This window comes from Oreochromis niloticus, unplaced genomic scaffold (genome assembly GCF_001858045.2).
Source record: "Oreochromis niloticus isolate F11D_XX unplaced genomic scaffold, O_niloticus_UMD_NMBU tig00003178_pilon, whole genome shotgun sequence".
Lineage (NCBI taxonomy): Eukaryota > Metazoa > Chordata > Actinopteri > Cichliformes > Cichlidae > Oreochromis > Oreochromis niloticus.
In genome coordinates, this window is record NW_020327803.1 from 72355 (window position 1) to 91945 (window position 19591).

General features: G+C 36.2%; 1 long non-coding RNA gene across 2 annotated transcripts; it reads left to right on the plus strand.

The window, feature by feature from the left end:
* Positions 1 to 5085: 5085 nt before the first annotated feature.
* LOC109200609 (uncharacterized) lies at positions 5086 to 17074 on the plus strand. Of its 2 annotated transcripts, XR_003217912.1 has the most exons (4): positions 5086 to 7229; positions 8446 to 8477; positions 12990 to 13016; positions 15107 to 17074. It is a non-coding gene; the product is annotated as an uncharacterized LOC109200609 (long non-coding RNA). The 2 variants fall into 2 exon arrangements; XR_002060768.2 differs by lacking the exon at positions 5086 to 7229 and having other exon boundaries at positions 7994 to 8477; positions 15107 to 17073.
* Positions 17075 to 19591: the final 2517 nt, after the last annotated feature.

Consider the following 19591-nt stretch of genomic DNA (forward strand, 5'->3'; position numbering starts at 1 on the left):
ATTTGTCCCTCGCTCAGATTTCTTCAGATTTCAAACTCTGGAAATGAGGCACTTTTTTCTCTCGTCATATCTTTTTGATGGATTTCAACAGGGACCTGAAAATTTCCATGACTGTTCACCAAAGCCTGCTGTTTCTTACGGTGAAAGAATGATTTTGATGCTCCATATAGATTTAGAGTTACAAAACGTTGTTTGAGGGCAAGTCAAGGCAGTTTTGCTTTGCCTCTACTCAGTTACAGTGTATTACAAGTCATATATCTTTAATAATTTATATTTTATCTCTGAATTATGAAGACCTCCAGATTCCCCCATCTCTTCTGAACAAAACGGTGTCAGAATGACCGTTCTATCTCCTACGGTTAGCAAATTATGGCCATTTGTTCGAGAGGAATCCTGAATGTGAGAAATACACTGAAGAAAACCCATAGCTCTCTCTGTGTCTGTGTGTGTAAGTGCTGATTACAGCAGGTGCAGCCAATTTAGCTGACCTAGATATACCAAGCCCAGACTCTTAACAGCCTCTGCACACTTTGCTCTCTGTGTATGTGTGTGTGAGTATCAATATTTCTCCCATGTTAAAGTATTACTCCTCCATAGTAGTATTTGTGCTAAATCAAAGTACTTCTACTACATCTTAGTACTTCTGCTCAATCATAGTATTTCTGCTAAATCATAGTATTTGTGCCAAATCATGGTTTGGGGGCAGAACCATAATATTTATTTTATGTTATGAGATTACTACTAAGTGGAGGAATGTCTGTTATGTTATAGTATATTTGCTGAATATAGTATATCTGCCAAATCATAGTATTTATCCCACATCATAGTGTTTATGCAAAATTACAGTATTTCTGCTAAAAATCAGAAATATTACCTTTTAGCAGAAATTTCTGTCAAAAGATATTATTTATGTTAAAACATAGTATTTCTGATAAATCATAGTATTTCTGCCAAATCATAGTATTTGTACTTATTCGTAGTACTTGTGCCAAATCATAGTATTTGTACCCAATCATAGTATTTCTGCAATATCATCGTATTTGTGCCAAATCATGGTATTTCTTTGCCAAATCATGGTATTTGTGCCAAATCATGGTTTTGGGGCAAATCATGTTATTTGTGTCCAGTTAAAATTTCTGTTATATTATAGTGTTACTACTAAGTCGTAGAATTTCTGTTATGTTATAGTATATCTGCTGATTATAGTATATGTGCCAAATCATAGTATTTATAGCAAATCATAGTATTACTGCCCAAATATAGTATTTCTGCCAAATTGTAGTATTTGTGCAAAAAACATAGAATGTCTGCAAAATCACATTATATCTGCTATGTTATAGTATTACTACTAAGGCATAGTATTTCTACCAAATCATAGTATTCCTTCAAAATCATAGTATTACTGCAATTTCATAGTATTTGAGCGAAATCGTAGTATTTGTACTAAATCATGGTACTTGTGCCAAATCATAGTATTTTTTGCGAATCATATTATTTGAACCAAAACATTGTATTTGTACGAAGTCATAGTATTTCTTCTAAATCATAGTATTTCACCCAAATCTCAGTAGTTGTGCTAAAACCCAGTATTATTGCCAAATCGTAGTATTTGTACAGAAACATAGTATTTGTGCAAAATCATAGTATTTCTGCCATATTGTGCTAGTTGTGCAAAAACATAGACTGTCTGCAAAATCATAGTATATCTGTTATGTTATAGTATTACTACTAAGTCACAGTATTTCTGCCAATTCGTAGTATTTAATCAAAATATAGTATTTGTACCAAAGCATTGTATTTGTACGAAGAACAGTATTTCTGCCAAATCATAGAATTACTGCAATTTCATAGTATTTTGAGGAATCCCTTTTGTTAGAGTATTACTTCTAAGTCATAGTATTTCTGCTTTGTCATAGTATTTGTACTGAAACATAGTATTTCTGCCAAATCATAGTATTACTGCTATTTCATAGTTTTTGAGTGAAATTACAGTGTTTCTGCAAAAACATTGTATTTCTGCTTAATCATAGTATTTCTCTCATCTTAAAGTACTCAATTATAGTATTTGTGCCAAAGTTTAGTATTTCTGCCAAATCATATTATCTCTGCTAAATCATAGTGTCTGCCAAATCATAGTATTTGTGCCAAATTATGGGATTTTGCCAAAACATGGTACTTGTGCCAAATTATAGTATTTGTGCCCAATTAATATTTCTGTTATGTTATAGTATTACTACTAAGTCATAGAATTTCTGTTATGTTCTGCCAAATCATAGTATTACAGCTATTTCAAAGTATTTGAGTGAAATTACAGTGTTTCTGCAAAAACATTGTATTTCTGCTAAATCATAGTATTTCTGTTATCTTAGAGTACTTGCACTCAATTATAGTATTTGTGCCAAAGTTTAGTATTTCTGCCAAATCATATTATCTCTGCTAAATCATAGTGTCTGCCAAATCATAATATTTGTGCCTAAGCACAGCATTTGTACCAAAACATAGTATTGCTGCTATATCATAGTATTACTGCCAAATCATAGTACTTGTCCTAAAGCATAGTATTTCAACAAAATCACAGTATTTCTGCTATGTTATAGTATTTGTGCTTGTAGAAAAACCTGTCTTATTGTGAGCTACATTACCAGCAGCCTCTGAGCAGTGAGGGAATTCATGGGACTTCTGAGCTAGATGGTCTTCCTTCGTACCTGGGCTATCGATTGAGGAGAGAGCTGCTGGGAAGGGGAGCAAATAGCCCATCCTGTATTTGTTGGGGATGGTGTGTGTCACATAAACGTGAGTTAATGTTCCATGCTTAAGATGTTTACCCTGCTACTTGTGTGTATTGGTTTTAGTTACCTTTAGCGTATGTGCTAGTTAGCGATAGCTATGGCAGCCCAGTTATTTGATTGTTTTGGGCTTGTTCCTGCTTTGTTTGTTCCCCCTGCAAATTTATGTGAATTTGTACACTGTAATATCGCTGTATTACGTAGTGGCTAAGTAGGAGGCTGACTGTTACTAAGTGCATCAGTGTACATAGGTCATCTCTTGTGTTGGAGTGCCCTCTTGTGGCGCCTTTTGGGTAGTGCCTTAGTAAACGTGAACACTGCAAAGAAGTGGTATCAGACTGGTTTGTAGTGGAGGAATTTGTTGCCAGTTTCTTTCATCTTTAATCCGTATTCATGTTGTAATGTAGTAACTTTTGTGGCACAAATACCACAATATGGCAGAAATACTATGTTTTGGCACAAAAACTTTGATTTGGTATACTTTACCTTCTTCACCCCTTTTCAGCAAAATTTTCATTTTTTTCACCCCTTTTGTCCCAAAGGTCGTGGGTTCAATCCCACCTTGTTCAACATTTTTTTTCACTACAAATTTATACACTATCACAGACCTGTAATTTATTTTGCTAATTTATTACAATTCTGCAAAGTTTTATGATTTTAGCAGCTTTTCTAATATGGACCTCAGATTCTTGTTAACGCTCCACGGCAGAAACAAGTACACAGCCTGATGAAGCAGACTGAGGCAGTACCTCTGATTGGTGAATTTGAGCAGAACCAGGTTGTTCTGCCTCTTTTCTGCAGAAATTATGCTGCGTCAAATTTTTCTGCAAAATTTTCAGCCTTTTCACCTCTTATCAGCACAATTCTCAGCAGCTTCTGCTGATTTCAGCAAAATTATCAGTCTGTCCACCTCTTCTCTGTGTGAATGAGTTTGGGTCAGTGACATGAGTAGCTGCTTTGAGTCCAGGTTCGAATCCTGCTCAGGGTGACAGTTTGTTTTCACCACCATGCAACTTTAAAGAAAATTTCACTTTTCTTACCGTTGAGCAATGAATTACGTTTGTTTGAGGGGTGGAAATCTGTCCTCCTCTCAGTTTTCAAACTCCGAAAATGAAGCCGTTTCTTCTATCGTCATATCTCCGCGACGGAGGTACAAAGAGCAATGAAAATCGCAAAGTACACCAAAGTCCGCTGATTCACCCAGTACAAGATCTATGCTGCTAGCCCTCCTAGTTTTTGAGTTACACGACGTTTTGTAACTCAAAAAAACAGCGTTTTTCGCCTCTCACTGCGATCTAATTCTGACTGGTCATCAATCTGTTTTTCAGACACCTGCCCCCTGTCCAAGTGGCGCAATCGGTAATGACACGGCTCTGCAGCTCAAAGGTCGTGGGTTCAATCCCACCTTGGTCAACTTTTTTTTTTTTCACTACAAATTTATACACTATCACAGACCTGTAATTTATATTGATCATTTATTACAATTCTGCAAAGTTTTATGATTTTAGCAGCTTTTCTAATATGGACCTCAGATTCTTGTTAACACTCCACTGCAGAAATACATACAAGTACACAGCCTGATGAAGCAGACAGAAGCAGTACCTCCCATTGGTGGACTGAAATTGAGCAGTCGTGGTATTTGTGCCAAATCATTGTTTTGGGGCCAAACCATAATATTTATTTTATGTTATAGTATTACAACTAAGTGGAGGAATGTCTGTTATGTTATAGTATATGTGCTGAATATAGTGTATTTGCCAAATCATAGTATTTATCCCAAATCATAGTATTTATGCAAAATTACATTATTTCTGCTAAACAGCAGAAATAGTACCTTTCAGCAGAAATTTCTGTCAAAAGATATTATTTATGTTAAAACATAGTATTTCTGCTAAATCATAGTATTTATGCCAAATCATAGTATTTGTACTACGTCATAGTACTTGTGCCAAATCATAGTATTTGTATCCAATCATAGTATTTCTGCCATATCATCGTATTTGTGCCAAATCTGCCAGGTCCTGAGGCAGCCAATCCTCTGTGAGGACTGAGACATTCAAATTTACAATTCAGGGCCTTCCCAGCCAGACAATCATATATGAGGGATGAGACATTCAAATTTGCATATTGGGGCCCTATGGCTTCTAAGCCAACCAATCATCCATGTCATATATCTCTTAAAATTCATATTTTTATTTTAAATAGAAAACACTTGAATGTTCCCCCATCTCTTCTGAACAAAACGGTATAATGACCACTCTAGCCCCTACGGTTGTATGGTCATTTGTTTGAGTGTGTGTGTGTGTGTGTGTGTGTGTGACTCAATTTTTATTCGTTGGTGACCAGCATCCCATTAGTGGATTCAACTTGACCATATTCAGACTGATTTACTGGCATAGCAATCCACAGGACACTTCATGCTCTGTTTGTCTCTGTGTGCCCTTGTGTGTGTATGTTTGTATGTCTGTGTTTATGCTTGCATCCATGTTTGCACACATTGTTTTCTGAACATGGGTTATGTGTCACTGTGTTTCTGTGTGTGTGTGTGTGTGTGTCCCTATTTGTAAACATTGTTAGGCATTTCATCTTTGCCTTTGCTTTGTGTATCTGCTGGCAGTTCCTTTGTAACTTTCTAAATTTTCTGCTAATTTTTCACAGTTTGAGGAAACCTCTCTTTTTGCAGTTGGCCGTTTTATGTTTCCAATATTTCTGCTAAAATTATTACTTTTCTGCTAAATTATACTATTTCAGCTCCTATGTTGCATTGTGTTACTATTATACTACTATATTAAGTTCTCTTACACCATTTCTTCCACGTTTTTAGGTTTGTGCTACATATTAACATTTTTGCTGTATTACAACACTTTTGCCATGTTGTACTATTTCTGCCAAGTTACTATGTTTCCGCTGAGTTACAATATTTCAGCTATATTTTCCTTTGATATAGTATTTTTGCAAACGTATTACGTTTCTTCTTAAGTTTGCGTGTGTGTGTATGTTTCTAATTTTGTGCTGTTCTTCCTTGTTTTTCTAAAGTTTGTGCCAATTTGCCTTAGTAGAGCACCAAATATTTTTGAGCAAAGTTTACCAATGGTTAACTTATTTTCAGCTGTTAATATTGATTTTCCAATATTCCTGCTAAGTTACCCATTCCTACAATTCATATTTTAAATACAAATGTTCAACACTTGAAGATTCACCCATCTCTTCTCAACAAAACTAAGCTCTAAGAATGACAGTTCTAGCCCCTACGGTTAGGAAACGTACACACAGCACACAGCCCGACACATAACACAACAGCAGAGAGAGCACAGACTTTAAGGTGGCGAGGCGTGATTGCAGATAACGTCAGGTGCGACCACCTCTCTTGCAACGGCACTGCAGGCCACATAAAATATTTATGTAGATATTTTGCGAATATTTATTATTCATTTTTAAAGAGCATAGTGCTTTTTTCCCAATTATTTTTTAAATTCAGGTCAAGGTTCAGTTTTTGTTTGATACATGGACAATTCAAGTTCAGCCTTTTAATTCATTTAAGAGAGACCTTCAACTGGATGTTTTTATTTTTTGTTATTTTTTTAAGAGTTCAAAATGTCCGTTAAACGAATAAAATTTCTTTGTAGCATTTCATGGATTTCATACGCAACACACTATAGTTGTTTATACAAAGCATAAAGGTAAAAAACAATGTGTGCAGTGTTATGTTCATTTTAGATGTCAAAAAGTATTTTTGGGTCCCAGTGTTTTCTTTTCCGTGCAAACCGGGTCCAAATGGCTCTTTGGGTCTTAAATGTTGCTGACCCCTGGTTTAGATGGTTGTCTTTAAAACCTCACTGAAGAGTCTTGTTTAGACAGCCACACCTTTACCTCACTGCAGCAGGGGTGAAGAAGTGCGTGCCGGTCCATTCAGGTCAGAATTCATATGATTACAACCAATACGTATTAGAATAAAATAAATAAATTTGCAATGAACATGTCAGGAGTCACTGTTAAAAAGTCTCATGGCAGTGGGTTTAAAGGACCTCTTGAACCTCTGACTCAGTGCAGTGAGGTGAGCCTCTGCAGCCCCTACTGTCCTGTGAGGATGCTTAAGTGAACAGGAGAAGACGATTCTTATTACTCCAGCCAGTTAAATAAATCTATCATAATACACTACATTTTAACATAATGACCTTATATTTATTTATGACTTTTAGCCATTATTTCAACTTCAAATAATCCTGTTTGAAATATTTATTCAACTTATAGAATTAAATTTCTGCTAGCTGTTTTCTGTTCCAAAGAAATCTAGTATAATAATATTTAAATTTACATATATTTTTCACGTTTTCAATGCCAATTTTGTTTAATACCGGAGTTTCCCACTACCCCTGAATGCCTCTTGTTTTATGTCTCCGGCTCACTCCTGCATCTCCGCCCACTCTCTGCTGATCCCTGCCGGTAAGCCTGCTTCTCTGTCTCTCTTCTCTGAAATTAAATGTCTATAAGCTGTTTGAGTGATTTACGTAGTTGTTGTTAGTTACTTAAAAACCCAGTCGAAGTATTAGTCATGTTAAAGTAACACAATGGCTGCTTTTTTTAGTGAAACTTTGTAATTTTAGTATTTAAAAGGAGTGTTTGGTATGCTAGCCCTAACAACCTAAGCGCTAACGCCTAGCCTAGCTCCTATAGGCCCAGTGTGAAATGAATATGGTTCATTTGATTGTATAATACAGTTATTGTGTTGTTTTATTTGATTCATTTGGTGTGTTAGGGTTTCTGAGTCTCTTAGGGAAGCTGAAGTTAGTTCTCGCCTCATTCTTTAGGTTGTAAGGTAATGAGCCGCCATTTTAGAATCACTGATTAGCTGCCGAAGCAGCTGCGTCGGCTTCTTCAAAGGAGACATCTGTGTTGTGGGTTAATTAACAGGAGAGAGAGAGAGAGAGTGGGGATAAAACACATAAGAATAATAACATCTCTTAACAATTAATTTTAGTTTTTTAGTAAATTTTTAAGAACTGTTTAACAAACACTTGTTTGTGCAGGTTCTTTTTTAAATAAAACCTACACCTGCAGTTCTGTTTAACTTCTCACTTTGTGAAAAATTAATGAAATATAAAAAAGGCCACCTTCAAATAAATAAAATGCAGCAGTCCGCCATTAATATTATTAATATGATATGTAGACATTTAAAACAACAGCATATTAAATGATATTAAATGACACTGTGTGCAGGTGATAATATTTTTAGGAGGCAGAGTTTGAATGCAGACCAACTCAAATGTTGAAGCCTACAAATATATCACCCAAGCTTTCATTTATGATTGTTGCTGCTTTAAAATTGTGATGTCAGAATTTGATAAAGTGTGCAGTGCTAGATGTAGCAAATCATTGCTTATTACATCTACTGTGTTATCTAACAGCACCAAACTAATAGAGCTATCACATAACTGAGAAACTTGTGTGGCTTATTACAAATGGATGAAACCACATTTTACCTTAATGAAGACAGTAATATTTAATAAGGTGTAGAAAAAAGAGGTGAGTTGTTTGTTGCTGTGGTAAACAAAGAAGTGTACTGAATCTTTTGGACTACACAGAGTGATGCAGTATTGACTGTGATGCTGATCTGAGTTGTCTCATTCTGTATTTTTGTGCTTTGTCTTTTGTTACACAGAGTGAACGAGATCTTTGGTTTTGCCTTTGCTGGTAAGTAAACAGTGATTGTAACTGAAGCAGTATGAACCTGGCATTGCGTAGCACGTTTGACGACTTACATACAGTAGTTTGACTTTTTGTGATATGTTTCCATTTACTGATTGGCAAAAACACAGGATTTGTGACCTGTAGCAGCAAAGCCCCCACACAGGGCCTCTGACTGTCCCTGAAAATGTCCCTGAAGTTTAATAGCCCATTTATGTATGATTTATATTTCTTATGGCTTATTGAATCCAAACAGTTAAATGTCAGATGTCTTTATACGGTGGTTCATTTTCTCCTTATGTTTGTGGATTTAAGTAGCAGACAAAACAAATAAAGTGTTTTAGGGGAGTCAGTATAAGTGGTTGCTCAAATACTTAAGAGCTGCACAGGTATTGATTTATATTGTTAGGTACATTACAGCCAATGTGTCGAATTAGTTTATTACTTATTTAGTGAATATAATATGTTGTAAAATTAAATAGAAATGTTGCTAAAAGGGACATTGCAACATACATAAATATTCCTAACAACTGGTACAATGAAAGGAATTTTTAGTGTAATATTTTAAGACATTTCATTTTAATCACAAAGCATTCTGCACCTCTGTTATCGTAACATGTTAATATTTACATGTATTTTAGGATTTGCATATTCATATCAGACTAACCAAAACATGATGAGGTTTTCTGTTGCTTCTGATTAAAATAATTACTTTGTATTTAATGTTTTTAACCTGAAAGGACATTAAAAGTTGTGGTTTTTTACACTTTATTAGCACTGACCTGTTGTAGAAAATGTTGGAGCCACAAGGCTTCTGTGTAGGAAATATTTGGTGTATCCTGCACTTGTGCCAACAAATATTGTAGGGCTGTGCGATATGACCAAAATCTCATATCCCGATATTAAGACATCTATCGTCGATATAACGATATAAATTACAAAAATGTAACATTTCCTGTAAATTCTGTGAATCTCGGGCATCTCGACTTGCGTGAAGTGTTTCCAGCTGGGCGTCGCGCGTACCTGGAGTGGAGTGTTTTAACTGATGCATGAAACGATACATTTTTAGATATAAGTTGTAACGGCCGCCGTTTTCTTTGTGAGTATTTATTACACAGCGTGCTGCGGGGAAAAGCCTGTTCTAACGTTTGAGTCTAACGCTTATTTTTTTAGCACCTGATGGCTCTTTTTTGCTTCTCATCGGCAAATACTCTGCATCTTTCACGTGACTCAGTTTATTTTGAAAAGTCTCAACAGGATCTTGAGCTTTATTGTGAAAGGTTTATGTGGAAAATAAACAAGCAGACACGCCGTGGTTTTACCATCCTTGTTGCTAACGAAAATGCTTAAAAAACAAGCGCTTGTCCGTCTGTAGTGTGGTTATATTAAATATAAGAGAAAGAGAGAACTTTAGGAAATTAATATAGCCACTACAGTGACCATCAAAATAATGAAAAAATATTGCCGTAAACAGTTTATTTTGCGACACCACGAAACAAACGATGGCGTAAAATGAAACGATAGACGTTTTTATATCGTCATCCGATATATATTATATCGAACAGCCCTAAAATATTGGTGCCTGTTCTTTGCATTTCTGTAGTAATAATGCTTTTATTACACTTGCTATAGCCATGCGAGACCACACAGTTCAATTATCTCTTCTTTAGACTAAAAAAAGCTTAAAGTAATTGAGGATTTTACTAGTTAATTAGTGTCACAGTAAATTGGATTGTGTATGAAGAGGCTCAACAGTCTGAATCATCAAACAGTGATCTGATGAATTGTTTCCTTTCTCTAGACTGCTGATCTGATCATCTCAAGTCTGGTAAGTAAAGGTTTTTCTGAGGTGCAGTGCTGGGAAATGTTTCTCATTATAGGAGATTCGGCATAGTGCTGTGAGTCCGCACAGCTTTTGGTGATCATCAAAAGTCATCAAATCCTAGAAAAGTGTGTGTAAACATTTCCAGACCTACAGAGGTCGGTAGGTTATTGTAGCAGTGCATATTTTTTCACATTAGAGCAGCTCATGAACAGCAGTTTAGGTACAATTAAGTCTTCATGTGGGGCCTTGTGGATTTCAAAAGCTTCTTTCCCCTCAATAATTATGTCACTGTCTGAAAACTGTTTTTTGAATTAGTCTTTTAATTAAAGATTTTGTTGATGACTGGAAAAAATCAAAAGCACAGATACAGATCTACAAAGAAATTATCATCATACATAGGGGTGGCTGTAGCTCAGGTGGTAGAGCAGGTCATCTACTGATCGGAAGGTTGGTGGTTCGATTAATGAGCTTCCACTAGTCTGTATGCCAAATATCCTTGTACTAACCCCAAGTTGCTCTCTGATGCGCCCATCGGAATATTAATGTGTGTGAATGTCAGTTAGGAAGCACTTAGGAGAAATGTGTTTGTGTGAATGGGTGAATGTACAAGTTTTATAAAGTGCTTTGAGTGCTCAGAAGAGCAGAAAAGCGCTATATAAGAACCAGTCCATTTACCATACTACATTTTTAATTAGGCCTTTAAATCGGCCATTATAAGTACCTCCTAGATTTAGTGGAGTGCTTATGGCTGTGTATAAACATACCCCAAATGTGATTGAAATATGTAGAAACTGCTTTGTAGGAACCATTCATCTCCAAATTTGTCATTTTGCCAAAAGTCATACTGAATAAAGTATTGTTTACTTTTATGTTAACGGATCTCAAATCCCTGTTTCTGTGTGCCCAGATAGTATGATGTACTGTTGTCCCAGCTAAGTACACACAGAAACAGGGATTTGAGAACTTTGGGGATTAAGGAACATGTGAATGTGGCATGAATTTTAAGTAGGTGGCCTGAAACTGTCTGCTGTAACCTCAGTGTGTTGGTTTTGTTGGACCATATAATGTTTACAGTAAGTTATTGTAGCAGCACATCTTGGTGTAAGTTTATAGACTCTGTTTGTTTTTATTGTGTTAATAGAATTTGAATTCAGGCCACCTCAAATGTTAAAGCCTACAAACATTCCATACAAGCTATCATTTGTGATTGTTGCCTACTTTTAAATTGTGACATCACCATTTGATAAAGTGTGCAGTGCTAGGTGTTGCAAATCATTGGTTACGATATCTACTCTTAAGTAATCGAACCTAAATTTTGGAGCATTGCATGACTAAGAAACTTGTGTGGCTTATTGCAAATGGATAAAACTACATATTACCTTTATGAAGATGATAATCTTTATTAGGGTGCGGAAAAAGAAAACAGAGGAGAGTTGTTGTTTGTATTCCAGCTGTATTTAACAAAGAAGTTTCCAGAATCTTTTTGACTACAGAGAGTGATGCAGTATTGACTCTAATGCTGATTGGAGTTGTCTGATCCTGTATTTTTGTTCTTTGTCTTTTGTTACACAGAGTGAACAGATCTTTGGTTTTGCCTTTGCTGGTAAGTAGACAGTAATGGTAATGTTTAGTAATTTACTTGTAGTAGTTTGGCTACTTGTGTCATCTTGCCATTCACTCATGTGCAAAAACAAATAGTCAGGATTTAGAATCTGTAGCAGCAAAGCCCCCACATAGGACCACTGACTGCCCCTGAAAATGTCAATGAAGTTTAATAGCCCATTAATGTCTGATTTTAATTTTTGATGGCTTATCAAGTCCAAACATAGTTAAATGTCGGAGATATCTTTATGCAGTTGTTCGATTTCTCCTTATGTTTGTGGATTTAAGTATCAAACAAAACTATGAAAGTGCTTTAGGTGAGTATAGGTGGTACCTTAAACACTTAAAAGCACCACAGCTATTGATTTTTATTGTCTCTTTCATTCTACTTATGAAACTGCATAACACATAAGTATTGCTAGCAACAAGTACAATGGAATGACTTTTTAGTGTAATATTTTTTAAGAAATTTTCATTAAAAAAATAGTGTGCTACTGTTGTTGTTGTGGTTTTCTGTTGCTTCTGATTTAAATAATTAATTTGTATTCAACATTTTAAATCTTAAATTAGATCAAAAGTTGTCGTTCTTCACATGTTATTAAAACTGACTTGTGATAGAAAATGTTGGAGCTACAAAGCTTCTGTGTACGAAAAAGGGAGTTTTTCCTTCCCACTGTCGCCAAAGTGCTTGCTCATAGGGGGTCATATGATTGTTGGGTTTTTCTCTGTATTTATTATTGTGCGATCTACTGTACAATATAAAGCGCCTTGAGGCGACTTTTGTTGTGATTTGGTATAAATAAAATTGAATTGAATTGAAATATTTGGTATACCCTGCGTTTGTGCCAACAAATATTGGTGCCTATTCTTTGCAATTCTGTAGTACGAATGTTTTTATTAAACATGTTAAAGCCATCTGAGACTCTGCAATTAAATTATGCCCTCTTTAGACTGCAGTGAGTTCATAAAGGCTTGAAGAAATTGAGGATTTAACTACTTATTTAATGTCACAGTAAATTGGATTGTGTGTGAAGAGGCTCAACAGTCTGAATCATTAAACAGTGATCTGATGTTTTCTTTCCTTTGTCTAGACTGCTGATCTGATCGTCTTAAGTCTGGTAAGTAAAGGTTTTGTCTGAGGTACAGTGCTGGGAAAAGTCTTTCTTCCTTGCAGATTTATTTTGTTTATGCTTTTTTTTGTCACGTTTCAAATCTTCTAACAAGGATGACCTGGATAAATGCAAATACAAGCAGTTTTTAAAGTGATGATTTCATGTATGAAGCAGAGAAAACCAAACCACAGCTATCTGTTCTCTAATACCCAGCTGTGAAAGCCCTGATAGCAACAATTACCATCAAGCATTTATAGTAACTAGTAATGACTGATTTACATCACTGGGGGATTTTGGTCCACTTTAATTTCAGAGTTGCCTTAATTAACATCAAAAATAGTGTTTTGAAATCATTTCAAGGATCTCAATTTCATCAAAGTCGAGATTCTGATTAGTCAGTTGGACTTACTTGTGTGCTTCAGATCAATGTCCTGTTGCAAATCCCAAGTGTGATTACACTTAAGCTCAGGACCTGATGAGTTGATGTAGGTCCTGAAGTAGTAAAGGAACTGTGGACTATTACAGTAACAGCATCATGTTTGATTTTAATGCTGGTGTTGTTTCTGAAATGTTTCTCTCGCTATATAAGATTCAATTTAGTGCAGTGAGTCAGCACAGCTCTTGGTGATCATCAAGAGTCGTCAGACTCTTTGCAGACTTACAGATCTTTCTGACCTTGATTCACATTAGAGTAGCTCATGATTAATAGTTCAGAGACAATTATTTCTTCACGTAGTACCTTGTGGATTTCAAAAGCTTCTTTCCCTTAATAGATTACTTCACTGTCTGGGTTAGTGCTAGTGTTATTATTTTTGTAAATTTTTTAAAATTTGTGTTGATGATTTTAAAAAAATGGAAGTCATGTTTCTGAAGAAATGGAAGAAACTCCACCAAAGACCTTCCTTAAAACATCACAGATACATTTGTTTGTTTATCATTAAATGATCTACAAAGAAATTATCATCATAATACATTAATTAGGCCTTAATATCGACTTTGATAAGTTTATCATAGATTTAGTGGCGTGTTTATCGCTATGTATTAAACATGCCTCTAATGTGACTGAAATATGTAGAAATGTGTAAGCAGGAACCATCCATCTCCAAATTTCACATTTTGCCAAAAGTCAGACTGCTTAAATTATTGTTTATTTTTATGTTAACGGCTCTCCAGATATTATGATATGCCATTGTCCCAGGTAAGTACACACAGAAACAGGGATGAGAGAACTTTGGGGATTTTGAAACATGTGACGTGGCTTACATTTGAGTTGATTGGATGTAAAGTTTTTAAAGCAGGTGGCCTGAAACTGTCTGCTTTAACCTCAGTGTGTGGGCTTTGTTGGACCATATAAGATTTACTGTAAGTTATTGTAGCACCACACCGTAGTTTAATTTTGTTCTGTTTGTTTTTATTGTGCTGATAGAATTCAGAATGTCCTTACAATAGTTCCACCACCATTTTTTTTAACCATTTTTATTCAGTTCAGTCCAATAATGTACTGTAGAACTCTTCAGTGTGTAAAGCCCTATATGTACTGTATTTTTCAGACTATAAGGTGAATTAAGCCAAACAACACAGTTAAGTGAAACTTTAACTCATTCACAATAACACTCAACATTGTCCAGTTGTAACATAAAATAAAAAAAACAATACACATGTTTTCAATTTTTCTCTCTTCCACAAATCCATCAAATTCTTGATGGGTTGATTAGATTGAACTCTGTTTCGTAAGCATGTCTTTTAACAGGTGCTAGGTCCTTATACATACACACCATAATATTATGATGAAGCACAGTACGTATTACTCCATGAGGCTCCTGACTATGGTAGCTGTCATGTTCCGACAGTCTATCAAGCGCTGCAGCTTCATAGCTTACCAAAGTTGTACTAAAACATTTTGACAGAAGTTTGAGCCCTGTGTACCACATAAATCCAGTTCGAGGTCAGTAGGCACAACCAGAATCAATACATAAGGCACACTGTCGATTTTTGAGAAAATGACAGGATTTTAAGTTCACCTTATAGTCTGAAGAACGTGGTAAATCCAAGCTTATTGGAAATATGCCTAATTCCTGTCTCTTTGTGTCTTACAGGTGACCTGCTGCAGAAGCTCTCTCCCTCTATCATTGACAAGCCATTCAGTCTGTCCTATCACTCTACCCACTCTATCTATTTTGACAAGACGTTCTATCTTGCTTCACTCTATCCCACAAGCTCTATCTAAGTTATCAAAAATCACGTTTTTAACTGGAATCAAATTTTGACTGGAATCAAGTTTTGACTGGAATAATCAAGTTTTGACATGGCCCCATTTTTGGGAAATTGAAGTTACCAGTACTTCATCTATCTGTTACAGAATTCTGAGAGATCTCTGCTCTCACTCCTCCTTCTTTTCTGTCGTTAAACTCTCTCACATCCAGTCTTTTTGCTGGAAATTACAAGTAGAAAGTTGACTATACAGTAGTATATTAAAAGTACAGTAAAACAGAGTAGAAATTATTTACGCAGCCCTATATTTCTAATTTTTATTTGTACATTTGTAGCACGTTGGAATAAACACTGATTATTTGGCTTACAGGTGCAATTACTTTGATAAATTCTATAAAATATTCACCTTTTTAAGGTTTATTTGGAATAAGATAATCTTATACTGTAATACATATTTTCAGAGTGTTATATTCACATAAATATTTAATTTGATTTCTTCAAATACCTTTTGCTAGTTTGTTTCATTGGAAATAACATTTGAGAACAGTCGGTTTATACTATTATTATTTAAGGACAACCACATTTCTTCTAGTCATTGTAAGTGTTCGTATTGTCGTCGAGAATCTGCCCTGAGGACTTCCCGTTTCCTGACTGCTGCAGAACATCCAGCTGAAGAGTCCTCATCGCCTGTCTGATCACCACAGCTCTTTATATTTGCTTAAAATCTTAGATATCTGAAAGATTAAGACAAAGTCTACTTAAAAGCTAAGAGTTATTATACCCTGTTGATTGTTGTGATTTCTACATATCCCTTTACAGAAATATAGATCTAATCATTAACCAGTCTGGTTAAAAAATATACAGTTTTTGAAAATACTACAATAAAACTGACCCAAGTTTTTTTTTTTAGAGAACTTTGAATATTCTTTATATTGTGTTTGGAACAAAGCCAGCCTTTTACATCTATTACATATTTATAAGAACATTTGAATACTCTTACATTTCTCAGATTAAATAGCAATTTGAAGAGTAATCCGTTTTCAGCATTTCCAAGTTGTGTTCATATCTGTATAAATACATATAAGCTCCAGTTTGTACTTTAATAAAATGCCACGGAAAGGTCAAAGGTCACAGTCCCAGAAGCTTAGACGACAGAAGGAGAAAGAACAGGTAAATGTTTCTCTCAGCGGTGAGCAGGTAAAGGTGTCTGTTACAAGTATTCCCAGTCCAGAAGTGCAGAGCAGAGTTCAGACAGCCACAGTGTCTTATGCAGATGTGGTAAAGAGAGATGTTCAGTCAGTGTCTGTGCCAAAGGCTAAAGTACAGCAGGTAATCCAGACTGAACCCCAGGTAACTGTGCAAACGCAGCATAATGGAGAAGCTCCAGGACCATCTCATGTACAAGTTACAAACAGTGAAAGTCACCCACGAGTGAGTAGCATCTGTGCGTCCCGAAGCCAGGCCTCTGCTAAGTATGGAAAGTACCGAAATCAGCAATGCATGGCTAACAGTTTGGTTTTCCTGTCATTCTTACACGAGGATGAATTCATTACCAGAGCAGATCTTAACCGTGTGTTGGACAAAGGCCATGCCATGTATTCAGATGCCAGAAAGAGGTTTGTGACCAGAGTGTTTCTAGCCTGCGATGAGCTTCCCACAGTGGTCACCAGCCGCGCACACGAGTATCAAGTGGATATGTCTCAGTTAGCTTGTTACGGCACATTTGACGGTACAGATCACCTTCCGAGCCTTGAACAGGGACTACAGTGTTTGGTTTCAGACCTTCGCTACGCTTTGCTCGTCATGGGAGGAACAGTCATTGCAGTTTGCAGGCTGACTTCAGGTGAATACGCATATTTTGACCCTCACTCACGTAAGTCTACAGGAATGCCATTGTCGCTAGCTGTAAGTGGTGGAACTGCGGTTATGTTAAAATTCACACGTCTTAAGGACATGATTGACAGGATCAAATGTTTGTACCGAATGTTTAGCATCGCACCAACCTGCACTTATGAGCTACAGCCTGTCGAGTTTCACAGTGAAAACGCTGACCAAAGAGATGCTAATCAAACCACCGAATACAGACAAACCGCTGCAAGTGTTCCAGCTGTAGCTTTAAATGAACCTGTCAAGGAATTAAATTCCCAAACATCCACTGAGCAGACACGGAAACTTGTGACAGAGACTGTAATCACTGAAGTGACATCATCCAGAGTGGATTATTCAGATGAGACAGCTGCTACTGAAAACAAAAATCGTCCTTCTGATTATTCACAGAAAGAAACCTCTGCATCTTCTGTGAGAGAAACTCAGGTAATATCAGATGCTGTTCCTCAGAATGATTCAAACACTGCCTCCTGTTCAACTAAGGCAACACAGGAACTGCCACATAAAATTTTGAAACGTAATAAACAGCAAGCACAAAAAATGAGAAGGTCACTGGCCCAACAGAAATTACCAAAAAGAAAGGAAAATCAGAAAAGGAAGGAAAGGGAGATGTACGGTTGTGATGAAAGTTTTAAGGCAAAGAAAAGAAATTCCAGTAGAAAGTCTAATGATCCAGATCACAGAGACAAAAAGAGAGTGTACAAAAATAATCTGTATAAACTAAATGCTACATATAGAAAGAAACAGACAGAACATTTGAGAAAGATCTACAAAGAAAGAGATGATTTTAAGGAAAAACAGAAGGAGCAAATGAAAAGGCTGTATAGAGAAAGTACTAAAACTAGAGAGAGAAAAAGGGAACGTGTCATAAGGACATACAAAGACAATCCTATATTCAGAGAAAAACAAAAAGAACGTATAAGAAGAACATATAGAGAGTCTTCTATATTCCGAGAAAAGCAGAAAGAATGTATAAGAAGAACATACAGCAGTTCTGTTGAATTCAGAGAGAAACATAAAGCCTGCATGAGGTCACATGTATATAAACTATATAAAGAAAATGAAGAATTTAAAAAGAAAAAACTATCTTACATCACTAAACGTTATGGAGAAGAGAGACAATTTCAGCAACAACACAAAGAGAATATGAGAGAACGAATGAGAGTAAAATATTGGAACAGTTTTTCTTTCAGACAGATGCATAATATCAGATGTGCAATGAACATAAAAAGAAAATATCGTCAGATGCATCGACCAGCTGAAAGTTTACAGTCTAATCCAGATAACACTTTAATGAATGAGGCCATATCTCGTTTCAGATCAAACATTAAGTCAGCACCGTCTTATGTTTGTACTGTTTGTCTAAAAGCTTCTTTTCCTAATCAGGTGAAAATCTGCAAAAGAGAAAATTACTCAAAACACCAAACTGTAGCTCAGCAGTGTCTAACTGGTAAATTTGTTCATATGTGTGATGAAGCATGTAATGATCAGTGCAGTTTTCCTGTTGAGAGAAAAAAAGAGTATATCTGTCACACGTGTCACAGTTCCCTCAAAAGTGGACGCATGCCAAGGCTTGCTGCTGTTAACGGTTTAGAACTTCAGGATATTCCAGCTGAACTGTGTGATCTCAACATTCTGGAGAGACATCTGATTGCCAAATGCATCCCATTTGCAAAGATTATTCCACTTCCAAAGGGCAGACAAAGACTCATACGTGGTAATGTGGTGTGTGTACCATCTGAAGTCCAACAAACAGTTGACTGTTTACCTCGGCTCAGAAACCAGTCACAGATAATGAGGATCAAGCTGAAAAGACGACTGTGCTACAAAGGCCATCAGCTGTTCCAGACTGTCACCTGGTCTAAACTGATCCAAGCCCTGCGTAAACTGAAACAGATTCATCCACAGTACACAGATATTGTTATCAGAGACGATGCATTGCTTTGTGATCCAACATTACCTGATGATGACAGCAGTGATGAAGCCAGCATGGGAAGTGATGATTATGATGAAGCAGATTTAATGGAAATTGACAACTATGAAAAAGATGCCCTTTTGAGTGAAACCGAGTCTGAAAGTGATCAAGATGTTAATATGCAATCCTGTGATGAACAACCAGAGGAAATCAATCCAGAGGAACCAGAAAGTGATTTGAACAATGGAGGTTTTGCTCTAGAAAGTTGTCTGCAGCCTTTAGACATTTCAGAAGAGATTCTCTGTTTCACTGATAACACATATTGTGTGGCTCCTGCAGAAAGAAGCAGTCCTGTTAGCTTCTTCAGAACTCCTCATTTGGAAGCCATGGCATTTCCTGTGCAGTTTCCTACTGGGCAAAATACACTGGATGAAAAGAGACGTCTTAAACTCACACCAAGTGCTTACTTCAAGTCAAGGCTTTTCAACATTGATGCAAGATTTGCTAAAGACACAAATTATCTATTTTTCTCACAGTTTGTCACTGAAATACACCTGGCTAATTCCAG